Below are 19,462 nucleotides of genomic sequence, written 5' to 3'. Positions count from 1 at the left end.
GGAATTTTATTCTAAAGGCCATTTGTTTTCTTCACTAACTTTTCTATTTTTGTGGGTTGAGAAATGTAAGAGATTTGATACTGCTTCATTAGGCCTTTTTTGACAGCACAGCTATTAAATAACACTATTGTGTCTAACAAAATTGCAATGGACTTAAGGCTCTCATTCTTCAACCATTGCCTATCGTAGAACGGGCTCTTTGAGACATTGGCTTGAGACTTTGTCAGTTACATCTTGGCTCAGCTTAGTGGAATAAAAAATATCCCACACATGTTATTTGCTGTTTGGGTGTATCTTTCATCTTTAAATGAAGTGCTATCATTGCAAAAGTACATTCACTACATCATATTCTTTATGCCATATTTAATTCCCTATAACCAATTCAATCCATTGTTGTACATTACTTTTTAGTGCAGCAGGTTGATTTATTTTTCTCACATTAGAGCCTGACTGGATCATTGCAGGAAAACTGCCTATTCTTTTTGAAATACATCATTACTCCACCCCACCCCACCTCTCTGTCGTGCATTTTCATTTTAAAATCATCAAACCAATTTCCAAATGCTTCTTTTTCACTAGTATTACAACTAAAAAGTTTTCTGACTAAATGATTATTGAACGAAAAGACTAGGGACTGGAGCATTCACAATGACATTGCATGTTTACATTTAAAAAAAACGAAATCAAATCTACCCATGGTAGTTTTTTTCTGGGCTTATCTACATAGCACTGGATCACTGATGTGAACATAACCATATCTTTATTGTTTTTGGTCAATTTACAATTCTGTCAATATAGGTATTTTGGGAGGGTGGAACAAACGGCAAATCTGATGGGCAAGAAATTTGTGTCTTATTTTTAATGTATTAATATAACTCTTGCTGTGCTCAGAATGCCCTCTTAACTTACAGAAAGAATCTACACATATACACACACACACAAATATATGAATTTATGTAAGGGCATATAAAAAAAATATATATATACACACACATATATACATATATGTATATATATATGTATGTGTATATGTGTGTGTGTGTGTGTGTGTGTGTGTGTGTATATATGTGCTGCCATGGATTCTACTGCATAGAGGTCCCGTGTTTGCCTTTGGAGTAGGACTATACATGAGACAGCAAGCAAAGTGATTGTTTTATGGACATGACCAAAGTGAACTGATTGAAAGTAATTACAAGAACTGTGACATGTATACCTAAAGATGTATTTCAGTCGGATTGCTGTTTATAAAACATGATTGTTTTTGATTTTCTATTTAGACCATAATGCATCATTCGCAACTTCGATTGGCTCGTGTATCAGAAGTGCCGTTGGTATAAATGATAGCAGTCACATGACAAGTTGATTTGCCTGCTACACCCACGAGTAAGGTCAGGAGACCAAAACGTGCCAGGGAGGCACTCTCTGTGTTATGTCCTGGCGAAAATAAATAGATTGTATTCTTGCAGTCGCGTGCCTCCCTCTTTCTCTGTGGGTATTGGAGAAGTGAACAATATCTATCTATCTATCTATCTATCTATCTATCTATCTATCTATCTATCTATCTATCTATCTATCTATCTATCTATCTATGTATCCACCATCAACGTTTCAGCCCCAAAGATGGCCTTGATCACAGTATCGTGAGTCCTTCATTTGTGTCACCACAAATATATATATTTGTGTGTGTGTGTATTTATAGTTAGGATCATGTTTCCATGGAAAGCGTTTTTGAATTGCCTATATCTTTAGCTCTGTTTGACGAATTTTCACAAAATTTCCGAAAACAAGTGTCCAGTTGAATCTTGTTGTGCAGAGAATGTTTTGGGACGATACGTGAAGTGGGGGGCAAGAAAAAGTGGGGGTAAAAAAAGTGTGTTTCCCATGTTAATTCCCCATAGAACCTTCAGTTGGATACACAGATCATGCTTTCAGTAGTTGTTGGGAAATGTAAAAAAATAATCTTGGTGATATCTGTGGCCACAGATACTTTGCGACTATTTCGTGATTATTTGAGAATACATGCTCCAACAGGAGTGCCGTGATTGGCTGACAATAACCAGGGCCGGACTGGCCGTAGCAGGCACCGGGCAATCCCCCTGTCTGCTGCACGGGTGGAGGCCGGTTTTGTTACAGGGCCGTTTTTGCAGCATAGCTGCAAAATCAGCCCTGTAACAAAATTGGCCGAAAACCGGCCCTGGCAAAGAGCTCGGCCGCACCCCCTACCTGCGGGGGGCTGCGGGCGAGCACTTTGCCAGGGCCGGTTTTGATTCCCAGTCCGGCCCTGACCGCAACCTGAGCAGAAAGTTGCGGCTCCCATTTTAGAAAATGGAACATGGTCCCAAGTGTGAAAATTCACCACAAAAGTGGTATGAGGGGTCAGGGTAGAGGTACCCTGACCTCATATTTGACAAATAGGGGTGCCAGTAAGACAGCTACGAGTATAAAATGTTTTCTTTATGTACAATATTCGGGAAGGCGTCGCTACTGACAGCGCTGCCTCTGGTGTAATGCTCTGTGGATTTTGCAAAGATTGCAACTTCTTCATGAATATTGGTGAAAAATACAAAAAGATTCACACACCCACCCTCAGGTTTACTTATCTGATCACAGACCCACTCACAGACACTAATGTACCCAGTGGCAGATTTATTCAGAGAATCATACACCTACTCAGTCCCAACCTGACACTAACACATCCACTCACAAACCCACTCAGAGACTCTTACATTTACTCACAGAGCCACTTACAAACTCATGTACCGACTGACAGATGCACTCACACACTCACTTACAAACCCACTCAGACACTGCACTCATTGACAGACCCACTTAGACACCGATGCACCCAGTCACTGACCCATTCAGAGACTCATGCACCCACTCACATGCCCACTCAGACACTAACACACCCACTGAGAGACCCATTCAGAGAGTCTGTCAGCAACTGGAAGCCCCACTCGGTGACTCATGCACCCACTCACACATCCAGTCAGTCTCAGTCATCCACTCACAGACCTATGCAGACACTGCTGCACCTGCTCATAGACCTACTCACAGACTCACATCCACTCACAGACCGACTCGGACACTGATGCACCCACTCACAGACCCATTAAGAGATTTGTGCACCAAATCACATATGTATTCAGAAACTAATGCACCCAGTCACAACCCACTCAGAGACTCGAGCACCCATTCACAGAGCCACTCAGACACTGATACACCCACTCACAGAGCCACTCAGAGACTCTGACACCCATTCACAAATCCACTCAGAGACTGCTGCACCCTCTCACAGATCCAGTCAGAGACTGAGACACCTACTCACAGATACATGCCGACACTGTGTGCAGCCATGCTCAGACCCACTGGGAGACTCAGGCACCTGCTCAGCGACCCACTCAGATACTGATGCATCCACTCAGAGACCCACTCACACACTCAGACATCCACTTTCAGAGCCACTGCGACACTGATGCAGCCACTCTCGGACCCGCAGAGAGACTCAGACAGCCACTCAGAGGAATGGAATGGAATGACATTTATAAAGCGCAATGGCTACTCAGAGGCCTCCCAGCGCTGTGGACTAAACAGGCGAAAGACAGTGGACGAAGATAAAGAGCTAAAACAGCCAGGTTTTTAAGAGCCTGCAAAATGAAAGAAGATTGGGTTCTTTCCACAATTTAAGTGGAAGAGCATTCCAACCAGTGGCACCATTATATGAGAACGTTCGACCACCACATCTGATCCTCCTTATTCTGGGTTGAAGAGCAAGAAAAGAGGCAGATGACCGAAGGTCTCTCTTCGGATGATAGGGAGTGAACAGAGATTGGAGAATGTGTGGGCCGTTCTTCCAAAAGGCTTTATGGACCAGACACATAGCCTTAAACTGGATCCTTTCCCTAATTGGCAGCCAGTGCAAGTTCTTTAGTGCTTGCTTGGCGGACTGCCGGTGAGGAATCTGAAGAAGTCTACGGGCAGCACAGTTCTGAATGATTTGGAGCTTGTTTATGGTATACTGCGGAGCTCCCAGATATAATGCATTTCCATAATCCAGACGAGAGAGGATCAAAGCTTGGACCATGATCCTTCTAGCATGGAAAGGAAGAAGGGGAAGAACCTTACGAAGCATCCCTAGTAGCCCAAAGCAGGTTGCAGAAAGCTTTGCTGCCTGATGACTGAATGTGAGGGAATGATCAATCCAGATGCCCAGGCTCTTAATTTGATCTTTAGGGGCCGGGGCCGGGTCTAGGCAGTCTGGCCAAAGAGATGCCAGATCGAAGATAGGTGAGTTGCCCAGGAACATAAGCTCCGTCTTGTCCCCATTAAGTTTAAGGCAAGAGAGTTCCATCCACTTGGCAACCTCCTCTAGGCAGCAGCCTAGGGTGATAGATGACCCCTCGGAGTGGTTGAGTGCCACAACGAGCTGGGTATCATCTGCATAGGAGATGATTTTTATGCCAAATGGATGGACAATCTCTGCCAAGGGTCATATATATATATATATATATATATTAAATAGCGTGGGGCTCAGGGCAGAGCCCTGGGGAACCCCACAGTTGAGAGGGAACTGGTTGGAGACTACATCTCCCTCAAAGACCCTAAAAGAGCGGTCAATGAGAAAAGACTGCAGCCACTCTACTGCCATACCAGACACTCCCAAATTCTTGAGTCTGAGAAGCAGAGTACTATGGTTGACATTATCGAATGCAGCGCTGAGGTCAGGAAGGATAATAGCCACAGTGCCCCCTTGATCTAGGATCCTTCTTGCTTCCTCTGTCACCGCAAGGAGAGCAGTCTCAGTGCCAAGCTGGGGACGAAACCAGGTCTGGGAGGGGTGCAGTAAATTATTAGTTTCCAGAAAGGATATAAGAGTATTGTTTACATGCCTCTCTAGAATCTTACTCACCCACGGCAAGAGGAAGATAGGGCGATAATTGGCCAGATTGGCCTGATCAAGATTAGGTTTTTTCAAAAGAGCTTTAACCATCGCGCATTTCCAAGCCAAGGGTACTACACCTGAGAAGATAGAGGAATTCACCAGGTCCAGAATTATAGGGCGAATAGTATCTGCCACTAAGGTGAGGGCCTGGGGGGGAGCAGGGTCTATGGGAGAGCCCGATTTTATGTCTGCCATAATTAAGCCCAGCGAGGCAGAATCAAGGAGAGGAAATTGTGCTAGTAGGGTAAATGTAAATTGATACTTGTATAGCGCACTACTCACCCGCAAGGGTCTCAAGGCGCTTGTACGAATACCGCTGTGGAACCCATCCTGGCTTTCCCTGTGAGGCGTCCACTCCTGGGCACCCCCAAGGTGGAGGCCAGGCATCCTTAGCGTTGTGGGGGCCGTTGTGGAGATTAAGCAAGCTATTGCCCAGAGTTGCAGAGTGGGACTCCATGATTGGAATGGCACCAAGGCGAGAACTATCAGGTCCGTGGAATTTTTGAGCCCAAGACCCACCAAGGCGGGGAATTGAACCCTGGTCCCGGGCTAGACCTCTGCATCAGGGTCTGCCACTCTAATCATTGAGCCACACTTCTCCACGTGTATGGGTTCCTGCAATCAGCTCAGCAGGGGTGGTCATGGAATTGGTGGACTGAGAGGGTGAAAAAGCCTGATAAATAGTTTGGATTTTCTTTTGAAAAAACTCCAGATTGTTACAATGAGCCAAGGCATCGTTCGACATAGGAGGTTTCTGAGGCAGTTTAATAGGGGTTCTAGCAATTAAAAAAATGTCTTTAGGAGAGTTTGCTGCTAACTCAATTTTCTGTTCAGAGGCCCACTCTGACACTAATGCACCCAGTCATGTCCGGCATCAAAGCGAAAATGGAAAACACACACCAGAGATGGTTTTTATAGAAACTCACTAACTCACTCAATCACTAAAAAAACACAAGTTTATATATTATTGTAATAAACCCCTAGTGTCCAAAATACTGTAAAATATGTATATATTTGTGATACACTTTTTTTCGCAACAGCCAGCATTGCAGGGAAAATGTTAAATAACGTTTAAAGATGTTTTTTATAGAAACTCACTAGAAAAACACAAGTTTGAACATTATTGTAATAGACCCCTAGTGTCTAAAATACGGCAAAATATGTGTATATACCAAAAAATTACCAACAAAATCTACAAGTTATTAATAAACTAAAATAAATGAGACGGACTCACTAACACAAACTCATAAAATTGTGGACGATTACACTCATCTAATCTACAATATCCAATTTTTGAAAGAAAAAAGAAAATCCTTTGAAATACACTCAAAAAACCAAAGGTTACAGATATGTTATAGTTAGGAAATAGAACTAAAAAACCCTAGAAGTTCACTGAAAAAAAACAAAGGTTACAGGGACATTAAAGTTAGGAAATAAGATTAAAAAACCTTAGAAATTCACTGAAAAAAATAAAGGTTACAGGGATGTTATAGTTAGGCTCAGGTTTCAAACCAATGAAATTCAGCAGTTATAGTTACCTGAGCTAACTATAACTCAAACCCCCGCAACACACTGCTTATGACCTCACATATTACATCACTTATCACATGGTCTTGATCAACAGACTCCACCAAATCATAATCCAGGGCAAGACCCTCGAATCGATCACCTCATATTTCACTGGAAGAATGCAGAGATTCTGTCTCCCTCCATTCATCACAGAACCCACGAGACTATCTGCTGCATCCCACAAGGATTAGCCCTCAGCCTCTCCCTCTTTAACATGTACATTGCCTCCATAGCTAACATCGTCAGATTCCACAACCTCATCATCATCCATGCAGATGACACCCAGCTCATCCTCCCGCTGTCATAAGACACCTGAGCCAACTTCCACAGATGTTCGATGAACATCTCCCACTGGATAAGGGATAACTGTCTCAAGCTCAACTCAGACAAGATGGAAGTCCTGATCTTTGGAAACAACACCTCAAACTCAGCCCTTCCCCATCCCAACAGACCATGGCCACAAGCACAGCATCATCTTGGATAGCAAGTTATCTTTGCAGAAACAGGTAAATGCAGTTTCATCTACCTTCTTCCACACACTAGGCATGCTCCATAAGATCTTGATGTGGCTCACACTTGACTCCAGAAGGATCGTCCCTCAAGCCCTTGTCACCAGCAGGCTGGATGACAGCAACACTATGTAGTAATCACTGCATGCCTCCTAAGGAAACTACAGACAAAACAAGCTGCAAAACGTATCCTTAACTCATTCTTGACCTCCCCAGATGAACTCACATCACTCTGCAACAGAAGATGCCGATCCAGAAGAGATTATATATATATCCTACTGACTGTCGTCTGTAGGTAGTTATAGTTAGGACCTGATTTCTATCAGAAAGCAGTAACTTTGGCGTTGTTTGACAAATCTTCACAAACGTTTTAATAGTAATTTGATGCTCACTTCAGTTACTTTCTTGAAAATTTCAGGGTGATACGTCAATCGGGAACTGAGAAAAAGGGAGTTCCTAAAATGCTTTTTCTCCATGTTAATTTTGATAGGAAATTTTTGATGCAGCTCCAACCTGATCTGCTGAAAGGAATTACATCAAATTTGGCAAAAAGGTAGTTGTTGGTCCAGAAAGCACTCCTTTTGTTAAATTGTGTAAACCCATTCAGTAGTTTTTGAGAAATGTTATGATTTTTCAGATATACAACTATGGCCACAGTGGATCTGCGAACCCTCCCAATCTCATGCCTGAGATCTGATTGGCTGCAAACATTTCAAACTAGTAAGTGTTGGCAGCCATCTTGTGACTCGGTTGAACATAGTCACAAGCAAAAATGTTAAACAAAAGAAATGGGGGCAGGGCAGAAAAACCATGACCCCCTCTGCTTGTTCAAGGGGTCCCACAGGAACACACAGGGCAAAAAAAAAGCATTATTTTAAAAATAATTTCATCTGGAGTCCCGAAGGATCTACAAATCTGGCCAAAAATGTTTTTAAAAAACTAAGCACGGGCTCCTGCGCTTCATTTAATTATGCCCCCGGGTGGGCCAGGTCCTGGTAGCAATTACAACTGATAATGCGGGCGGCAAACACGGGTGCCCGCAGCCCCAGGGACCACCACCTAACCGGGCTATATGTAAAATAATGTGGGGGCTCTAGCCCCCAATGCAGCCCTATGCAGCACTAGGGATCACCACCTCCCCAGGGCTGGAATTCTGAAATACAGGGGGCCATACAGCCCCTCTGCAGCCCCCGGGACAGCTACCTCAACAGGGCAGAAATGTGAAGATAATGCGTGGGATGTGCCAGCTCTTCCACACAGCCCCAGGGACTGCCACATACCCAGGGCATAAATGAAATAATGACTGGGGTCCGTTGGGGATCCCCCAGCCCCAGGGACCACCACCTCCCTGAGGCTAAACAGAAGATGGTAGAGGGGCTGTGCGGTCCCCCTCCAGGAGCCCTCCATGATCCTAGGGACTGCCACCCCCAGGGCTGGCTCCAGTAATGTCTGGGGTGCCCGCACATTTCAGTTTGCTATGACTTGGTTGTAGCTCCGCTCCCACCAAGCCATAGAAATCTCTGGTCCATTTCATGGAAGCGTACATGCTCTTGCTTCCATGAAGAGGTGCAGAATTGCTTTTGGACAGAGGGAGCTGTATGTTTATAGCTCCCTCTGCCAAAAAGCAATGCCGGCTCCCGCAGGATGCGAGGAGCAGGCAGGGACCGTGGGGAACTTGAGACTCCCCCGTGGTCCCCAACAAGAGGCCATGCCTTGGGGGATGGGGTCCCTGGGATAATATGGGCCCAGGGAGGGGGGGCAGGCCGCCCCCCCATTTTTAAAAAGATCTGAAAGCCTGGCTCTGGTTATGGGTTCCCCGGGCCGAAATAGGCCTGAGGAGGGGGGGCATACCACCTCATTTTTTAAAATAAAAAAATACCTAAATAAAGGCCTACTCAAGGGGATGGAGTCCCCGTGGCCAAAATAGGCCTGGGGAGGGGGGTCACACACACCCCTTTATTTACTTTTAAGGGGAAAAATCGGTCCAGAGAAGGGGAGAGCATTAATAATAATATTTTGTTTCTCACGTGGTAGGAGTCGAGCGGCCCCCCACTGTAACATTGTGGTAGAGTCACGTATCTACCTTAAATAAATAAATATTATATATTCACACAGCTACTCTTACAGTTGTGAAATTTTCTATTGAGCTACTGAGAGTGAAGTACATACGTACATTCAAATTAACAGAGTTAGGAAGCATTTTAAAATATATAAATTAAAAAATATACTTAAAAAAGTGAAATGTGTTGCTGTTCATTGAATTTGTGCTTTTGTTTTGTTTATTCATGATAGGTTTGCGACTCGGGCAAATATTTATAAAGAGTAGATGTGTTAAAAAATATATACCTTTCAATGTTGGGTTATTCGGTACCTCTAAGAAGAGCCATTGTGTTCATTATGACTTTGTTGCACCTACATGTGATTGCAGATGCACAGTTGAGGTTGTTCAGAAACACCCTGTTCCGTTAATCTATGAAGTGAACTCCATCTCTTCTGTAGATGTCATGCATGTCAAAATGTAAATTGTTGTTACAGATAGAACCCATGTTATGGTCTCTGAGGTAAGCAGAAACAGCTTTATGAACATGCTTCCTGGCTTTGTCAATCTGTGGACAGAATTGATTTGACCACTTCCATTTCTGTCTTTGGCATATATATTAGAGTATACAAAGACAGTGTGAGGGAAAGGCAACATCAGTTGTGCAGAGGTATCCTTTATTTGGATTTCCAAACCTACTCCTGTCAGTGTGCCTAGATCATTGCCAACACAGTGCACAATCATGAGGGCAGGGGTTTGGTAATGCATAAAAGGTTTTAACCAAAGCCAGCAATTGTTGCCACTTTAATCCTTTCTGCGCAAGCTATTTAATATTCGCATAATGCAAACCCTGTTGTTTTGTCAATGCCTTTGTCTTCAGCTTACTTTTTGCCCCAGAAAATATAGCTGTGTCCTACAGTTCATACAGTAAGCATTCTGAAAGGATGTGGGTCAGGTATCAAAAGATTTCTGTAGCTGAGTAAGTCAGTTGGTATAATGAGAGGTATCTAAAATGGTGGACTAAATGTTGTTTAACAAAAAGCACATAACTCATTGGCTGTTCATAAACATTATGTACTTAAAAATAGGTTGCATGTTACTTTGGAAAGCAAGTACCTTTCTGATGGTTATGGCAAAAAGTGTGAAAGGTACAGTAGACTGGATAAGATAAAATTTTGCAAAAGTCAGCCACACCTGTTATATGGATTTGAAAGCTAGTGTGCTGCATTTAAAAATATGGCGAACCTCTGACCTACGGGTACAGTTGAATGTTGCAGAAATTGTTACTATGGAAACTAAGATGAAGTATTATGGGGGAAGAGCTTGAAGTAAACTGTTGTTTTAAAATATAAAATGGATTGATATATATGTTATATGCTTGTAAATTAAGTTTCCCCAAATCATTACTATGTTCTGATCATATCTGTTCAAATCAGTGGTATGTTCTCAAATAATAATACTAGTATTATTGGAAATGGGTTTTTGAACTCCTGTCAGGGTTCGCAACTCCATCGTGACGTTACACTGGGGCGCCGCCGTGGAGTCGCGTCTTCAGTAAATTACAGAACCAGATTAGGCACTTTAGAAGAGAGTAATAAAAGGTTAATAAGAGTATCCAATAGAAAGATGTTTTAGATTTTGAAAAAATGAAGGGAGTATGTTGATTAGTTACTTACATTCACTTCTGCGCAAAATGAGAGGGAAAATTTGCCATTACTGGGTTTTCCTTATTGAGAGTGATGCATCACATTTATTGTGTGGGAAAGAAAATTATTTGAGAATTTCTGATATTTTCATATTCTACAACAGGATTCCAGAGGTAAGTTACAAATGTGTAAGGTATGTAATGTATGGTGTAGGAGTGCTTCATTGATTGTAATAAAATATTTAACTTTGAGATGTAGTATTTATAAAAGTTGAGAAGCATTGGAGAAAGGTGAGGTTTAAAACATGGTACCGAATGTAGGAACATGTATTGTACTCTATATTATTCTACAGAAAAGAAGAATAAAAAAAGGGTTGTACATACGGATACCTGTGCTTGAAACTAAAAGTGTATTCTGTGAAACTTGATGCTCGAGTGGTACCATGCTCAGGTTTGTCTGCGTTATGTGACACATGTGATGCATGTATCGATCATAAGTTAAAAAACATTAGGTCTGTCATACCCTTAGACAAATATTGTTAGAGCTACTTTAGGATTCTGTTTCACAAGCAAAGATCAGTTAGGCAGACAAGGTTCGTGAAACCAATTTAACACACAGTTTCATCTCTGATTGATCTGTATAGTAAGTAAAAAGAGATCCATACAGTTTCTTTTACACACATATTTGCACAGTTTAAGGTGAAGTAGAAGTAGTGTTGTATGTATACTATACTTTCCATGTGCTATCTCACCCCTAAAGGGCATTGAGACAGTCATTGGTGTGTCTCGAAACATAATGACACTAATAGTGACTGCTATGGGGAGAGACACTTTTTCATTCTATTAGCTAGGCAGGCATAATGAAATCAGTTGAACACATACGATTATACCCCGGTGCATTGTTTAATGAGTAGAAAGTGATTCATGCAGGTTCTTCTACACATATTTAGAAAGCATGTGGTGTCAAACAGGGGTAGTCTAGTAGGTATAGGCTTGTTTGAATGCATTATCTTGTCTGTAGAAAGGCACCAAAACAGTCATTGAGGTCTCTGGAAACATGTTGACATTCACAAGAGTGGTATGACAGGAGTCAGCCTTTCATTTTGGCTTAGCTCTGGTATTGTGAGTTCTCTCACTCTTATGAAACTGGTAGAGAAAATTCAGGTTTAAAGCATGTCCCCAGATGTATTAACCTCTATCCTAATTCATATAAGTATCTGCGAACGTACACTGCAAGTAGGCCTAGATAGTGAGGTGTGTGCTTTAAACTGAAAAAGGCACAGACACACTCATGGATGTGTTTAGAGAGATGATGAGACTCACAAGAGTGGCATGACGGAAGTTGGCCTTTAATTTTGGCATAGTCCTGGCACTGTGAGCTGTGACTTTCTATTGAAACTGCAAGAGAAAAGTGACATTTAAAACATGTTGGCAGATGTATTAACCTATATCCTAGTGCAATTTACTCTCTCCAAAGGTAAACTTCAAGTAGGCCATAGATAGTGAGGTGTGTGCATTAAACTGAAAGCGTTCACTGTCAAGTTTAAATGTCTGACTACTACCATATCTCAGGTATGTCTCAACTTCCACGTGTTGGCTGACATGTGTGCTGTAGCTGATGACCCTAAATTGAAAACTATACAGTCTATCATACCCCTGCACACATTTTGTTCTAGCTACTTCATCATTCAGACATTTAGAAAGCATGTGGTGTCACGCAGGGGTAGTCTAGTACTGATACACATGTTTGATTGTATTATTTTGCTTCTAGAAAGGCAGTGACACAGTCATTGAGGTCTCTAAAAACATGCTGACATTTACAAGAGCGCATGACACAAGTCAGCCTTTCATTTTGGCTTAGGCCTGGCTTTCTGACTTCTGCCCCTCTAATGAAACTGGTAGAGAAACGTTGGCAAATGTATTAACATCTATCCTAGTCCATATAAATCTCTGTAAAGGTACACTTCAATTAGACTGTAGATAGTGAGGTGTGGAAAGTGATTCATGCAGCTTCATTTACAAACATTTAGAGAGAATGCGTAATATATATAGGCTTTTTTACATGTGTCATCTCACCCCTAAAAGCCACAGACACATGTATTGAGGTGTTTACAAAGATGCTGAGACTCACAAGAGGGGCATGACAAGAGTTGTCATTCATTTTGTCTTAGGCCTGGCATCGGAGCTTTAATTCTCTAACGCAAATGCTAGAGAAAAGGAGTTATAAAACATGTTGGCAGATATATTAACCTATATCCTAATGTATATAAGAGTCTGTAAAGGTACATTTCAAGTAGGCTGCAGATAGTGAGGTGCGTGCTTTAAATTGAAAGTGTAATCTGTCAAGTTTAAATGTCTGACTGCTAAAATGTCTCAGGTATGTGTGTACTTATATGTGTAGTCTGACATGTGTTGTGTAGCTGATGACCCTTCGCAGGGTGGAGGAGGTCGCTGTTTGACACCGAGGGGGACTGCAAGTCCCAGGAAGCCTGCCTGCATTCCAACAAGCTGCACCTGTGCTGAGGAAAAGCCCATATTACTCCTCGCGGCACCCGCTTTGCTGGAGCCGCTTCACAGTGTGGTGGAGGTCGCTGTTTGACACTGAGGGAGACTGCAAGTCCCAGGAAGCCTGCCTGCATGCCAACAAGCTGCACCTGTGCTGAGGAAAAGCCCATATTTCTCCTCACGGTACCCGCTTCGTGGGAGTCGCTTCGCAGTATGGAGGAGGTCGCTGTTTGAAACCAAGGGGGACTGCAAGTCCCAGGAAGCCTGCCTGCATTCCAACAAGATGCACCTGTGCTGAGGAAAAGCCCATATTACTCCTCGTGGCACCCGCTTCGCGGGAGGCGCTTTGCAGGGTGGAGGAGGTCGCTGTTTGACACAGAGGGAGATTGCAAGTCCCAGGAAGCCTGCCTGCATTCCAACAAGCTGCACAAGTGCTGAGGAAAAGCCCATATTACTCCTCGCAGTACTCCCTACATGGGACACGCGTGGCCGCGCGCCGGGCAAAGTCCGGGCCAAGTGCGGGCCCGTCTAAGCCCGTCAGGGTCCAGAGGAGACTGGGCTGGGCCACCCCTCTGTCATCTTGTTTCTTCCGTTAACTGATCATCCCCCCTAAGGTGAGTGCACATATATTCCTTGCCGTGCACTGGACAATATGAGAAAGCGAGGGAACCACCCCCACAATGACCTGTTACCTCTAGATAGCATGCTGGAAAGGGCTGTAAGCATTGTAGCTAACGAGATCGAATTAACTGTGAGGCGCCTTTCACTTGGCATTGGGGTCCCTCCGATGATAGGTCCCACACCAGGGGGAGATCATGCTACCACCTCACCTCTTTGTAACTCTAGCACCCGTTTGCATAATGGCTGTATTAATGACTCTACCATTGATATCGAGTCTATTGATGGTGTAGACACCGTAGCTCACCCAGCAAAGCCAGCTCCCAATTCAGCATCAGTGTGGACCGAGATAGTCTCTGGGGCAAAACGAAAGAGAAAGCCAGCGAAAATGGTTACTGCAAAGAGGAAGCAACGAACTTGCGTAACCTTTCCCGTGCCACCCTGAGCTCTTGGATACACACCCCAGCCGTTGCTAAGACTTTTGGAGCACCTATCCAAACTTCAACCAAGGAGCTTGGCAAATCCATTGGAACACAGACTGATGCAGGCCCCCCTTTTTTAGATGGCTATAATAATCAAGGGGACCCATTTACTACTTTTTTTATAGGTACTGTGTACGGACGCATCAGAGACCTATTGGATAGCAAATTCGATGTCTTGCGGAAAGGGTTGGAACGTTTGGATATTTTTAATGCTAATTTAAATACACAGTGTAATCCTATTGAGCCGGCCAATATCAGGTTGGCGCCATTGACTAATGTATCTAATTCTAATCCTCATATTTTGATCAATGTACCAACAATTGCTCCAGCTATTGGTATTTGTGTAACCTGCAACAAGGTAAAAGATTGCTTTGTACCAGAGCGTAGCAGGGTAATAAATAACATTGTAGACACTGGTCGTGCTGCTAGCCCTGTCCATAACCGGTCAGTTAAAAACTCGCAACTGACCCGCAATCCTCCTACCGATTCTACTGGTGCTCCACCTCTCGATATTCCCAAAGGCATTAGATCAGGTGGGGGTGGTTTAGACCCCGAGCTCATTTCAAACCCAAAGTGCAGTCAGGAGTCATTGGACCTACCACCGGCAGCCTGTCCATATGTAGTGGTCTTGGGAGGAGTACCACCCCTCAAAGAAAACCAGGTCGAAACATGGGACCAATTACGTAACAAAAGTGTTGACTGGCTGTCAAAACATAAGGGATTCAGGGCATCATTTACTAATAACATCATTATGACGCAAAGAGTGGGGTGGGTGGAACAGTTCCCAAAAAACATCGAGGGGGACTGTATAATTCTCAACTTTCGAAACCCATCCTTGGTGAAATCAACAGTAATGGCTCAAAAGACCCACCCCAATGTTTCAACCCAGATCTGGGCTTTGTCTTTAGGATATTTTTTTAAGCCACATTTTGGGACTCTAAACACCGCAGCTCCTGTCTCTACATACAATAGGTTTTTGTCCCTGTCTGAAATGGATAATCAGGATTGACTACTTCCCATTGCTGTGTCCTCTAAGGCAACCCCTTTATGCCCTGAACCCCTAGCTCAGGGCTCCCATACTCCAACCGCACCTGCCTTTGTCCCCGATCCTAAATCCTTAGCTCGGGCGCCTGTATTCCAATCATGCCAACCCCTTATCTCGATCTCGACTTAAAAATACTAAGTTGGAATGTCGTCGGCCTGGCTTCCAAAATTAATTTGCCAGACTAGATAGAATTTGTCTAAAAACAAAACATCCTAATGCTTCAGGAGACATGGGCAACCAGAGACCTATTTCTGGAGGGGTTTGAGTGTTTCAATTCTCTTGCTTCTATTCCAAACCTGAGTCGCACGTCAGGAGGCTTGGATAAACATCTCTGCAGGTGGAAGTGTAAAGGCCCTGGATACCAATAATGGCAAATTCCAGGCAATTATTTATAAAAGAGGGGTTTTATTAATTTTTATAATAACGATTTTCAGAATCTAACAAATATCAATTTCGCTAACCTATTCAAATTTATAAGCACTATACAGAACTCAAATAGTTTTCCTAATTTGGCAGGGATCTGCTTAAGGGGGAGATTTTAATGCCAAGATACTTAACGGTGGCTATACTGCTACTCATCAATCTAGTAATACACCTACTTGTAATAGGGGGATTGAATCAACAAATTATTTGTGCACACACAATTTTGTGGATGTAATGGAGATTGTCACGGATTCTTAATGTGATAACTATATCACACCTACATACAGAGGCAGGGGCTGCGCCTCTATTATTGATTATGTTTTTATATCCCCCTTATTAGAAGACTGTTAACTAAAAGCTGAGGTTACCATTACTATTTACGGAGATCACAATCCTGTAAACGTAACCCTGAGACTTCCTCCTAGACCAACATTTAGTAAAGAGTGTGGCACAAGAGATCTGTCCCCCTCTACTGATAATCTTAGATTGGTTTGCCGTGGTGTTGATAACACAGTTTTATTTGGCAAGTTGGTAAAAGAGCATTCAGGTCTTGTAGACATCTGTTTGACTTTTAAAGAACATAACTCGGACGTAGTTGGCGCCTTTACGCAATTATGTGAGGATATCAAACACATGCTTTCTAGGCCCGTAAAGGAAACACCCTTAGGTCCTAGATGGTTCAACAGCGATTGCTCTGCAGCTAACAGAGATTTTAGAAGGGCAATTGCAAAAATTCCCAGAGACCAGGTGGCCATCAAACTGTGTGGATAACGATACAGGGCTGCCAATAAACTAAGAAAAGATGCCTTAGTCAAAGAACACTGGAATAAATTAGCATGTGCCGCTACATTAAAGGACCGGAAAGGTTTTTGGCAGACTGTCAAAGTCATGAGGTCTTTAGGACACCCGCTGTCTCCCATCAGTTGTAACATCAGTAGTGAGTCATGGGAGAATTACTTCTCAAATATCTATTTTACTCCTGTCCAAAATATGGTTTTGAACGAGAATTTGGCAGCTATTAAACACCAACCTGAATTTTGGGCGCCGCTTTTATTGAATGGTTTTAACAATTTATTGGTTTCATCAATCCCAAAAACATGGTCTACCAGTACCATCGTGCCAATTCTTAAAAGGGGCGACCGTTCTAACCCAAGTTGCTATAGGCCGATCCCTCTGAACGATAATACATTGAAAATTTTAGGGAGGATCCTGTTTAACAAGATCAGGGTATGGGCCGAGAAGGGTCATATCCTCCATCCTTGCCAGTTGGGGTTTAGGAGTAAAGTTGGCACTGTCGAGTAGTGCCTTAATCTCAATCTGATCATAGGTAAATACACAATAGCTAAAAAATCTCCTATTTACCTGGCATTTATGGACCTTACCTCGGCCTTTGATTTTGTTAATTGGTCCCGTCTTTGGTCCATCCTTTTAAAATATGGCCTGGATGAGATTTGAGGGCATTTTTTAGCCTGCTTACATAAGGACCTGCATGCCAGGGTGCGGATCGGGAAGGGCGGAGAGGTATCGAAGGACATCAGAGTTGGCAGAGGGGTCAGACAGGGTTGTATCCTTGCCCCTCTGCTTTTTATCCTTTATATCAATGATTTGAGCAAATCATTGTAATCACTTACCCCTGATGTCCCTATCATTAATGGTTACACGCTCCCGGCCCTTCTCTACGCCGATGATACGGTTTTAATGGCACGCACCCCGAACGCCCTGCGCATATTGGTGCGGGGCTTCGTAGATTTTATGGGAAACTTGGACCTATTTACTAATTTTAAGAAATCGTTTTTAATGGCCTGTGGATCAAAAAAGTATTTAAATAACACCATCGTTTTGGATTCAGATTGTTTACAGAGCACTTGCACTCTCCCCTATTTGGGGTTGGTTTTTGCAGGGAACGTTCTATGGGCGGAACACAAAGCGCACTGTGAAAAAATGTTTTCTAGAGCGATCAACAACATACTCAGCTTGCCCCAGCCTGGAAAGACACAGGTCGTTTCTGCCATTACCAAAATCTTTAAACTACAATGTATCCCCACTGCCACCTATGGTGCAGAAATTTGGGGTTTTAGGCAGTGTGACAGCATACAGGGGGAAGAAAATAGATTTTGTCGTAAATTATTGGGGGCCCCTATTTCTATTTCACAGTGTGCTTGCCACAGCGAATTGAAACTCCCTTACATTGAAGACTATATCAAATCCCAACCTGCCTTATTTTGGCTCGCGGTTTGGAAGAATCCCGCGGCGCAGCTAACAAGGGAAATAATTACAGATTGTCTTGGCTGTGATAAAGAAAGGGATATACACTGGCTCGCTGCTGTTAGGAAGAGCCTGATTAGAGTAAATCTTGAGCGGATATTTTTAAATCCAACCGACTCAGATGGCATAAGTAAAAAAAAGCCTACAGAAGTCACTTTACGTGGTATACAGCAAAATTAGACATGAAACAGAGGTAAAAAAACCCTCAGTAGCTAGATATATGAGGATTGAGAAAACCTCCCACCTACCCTGTAGTTATCTCTTAAGACCAATTGGTAGATGGGAGAGGGGTCTGCTTTTTAGACTAAGGGTGGATACTGTGAAATTCTTGCTCTGTTTTCCATTGGGGTTCAGTTCCAATCTTGACCAATCCCCTTGCCCCTGTAACGCCCAATGTAAACAAACAATGATGCATTTGTTATTCTTTTGTAGTTTTTATCTAAAATACACTAACTAGTTTTTGATACCTTTTTTTAAGACTATACCCATGATCAACTACAAGGTAGCATATGGGCACATTGTTACTCTGGAAGATGAGGAGCTAACCTTCCGAGTAGGATCCTTTTTGAAAGCGGCAGTACGTGCCCGTAATTTCATGTGCACCTATTGATTTATATTCTTTGCAAAATTCACTAAAGATATTGTAGACATACCTTGTGGAGCTTTGATTTCTTCTTTTTTTTAATGCATTTGTAAATATGATGAGCTGTCGTATGTTTTTGGTGAAGGTGATTAATGAATCCTGCCATGTTTTTCTTAATTGTTTCTCTCTCTTTGTTTTAACCAATCTAAAAACTGTGATATTTGAGATTCTGGACTTGTGCTTTTATGGATATTTATTGTATCCGAATAAAGATTTTGAATTGAATTGAATTGACCCTAACTTAAAAACTATGCAGTTTATCATACCCCTGCACAAATCTTGTCAGAGTGACTACAGCATTCAGTAGTAGAAGCACAGATCCCTTACCTAGGTAGGCGTCATTGAAGCATTCAAATTTAGAGTTGAGGACCAGACTGTCCCCTATAATGAGCAGAAACTGATCCATACAGCTTGTTTTACAAACATTTTGAGAGGATGCAGTGTGAAAGCGAGGTAGTTTAATATCTATAGGCTTTTTTATGTGTGTTATCTCACCCCTAAAAGGTACATAGATACTTATTGAGGTGTTTACAAAGATGTTGAGACTCACAAGATTAAAAAACAACAGTTGATGGACAGAATGCAGAACAATGTCATACATTCACCCCAGTACAGAGATCTGTGCCTAAATTCATCGTTATTTTGCTCAACATGCCGTTCCAGTTTGAACCCAGCCATATGCAAATAAGTCCTGACCCTGTGCCTCATGTGAACAGTCCAACCCGAACTGCCAAGCCAGGTCCTCCCTGGACTGGAAACAAGCATCCTAAGGACCGGT

Source organism: Triturus cristatus, chromosome 8 (assembly GCF_964204655.1).
Source record: "Triturus cristatus chromosome 8, aTriCri1.1, whole genome shotgun sequence".
NCBI lineage: Eukaryota > Metazoa > Chordata > Amphibia > Caudata > Salamandridae > Triturus > Triturus cristatus.
Note: the sequence above shows the minus strand (reverse complement) of the source record.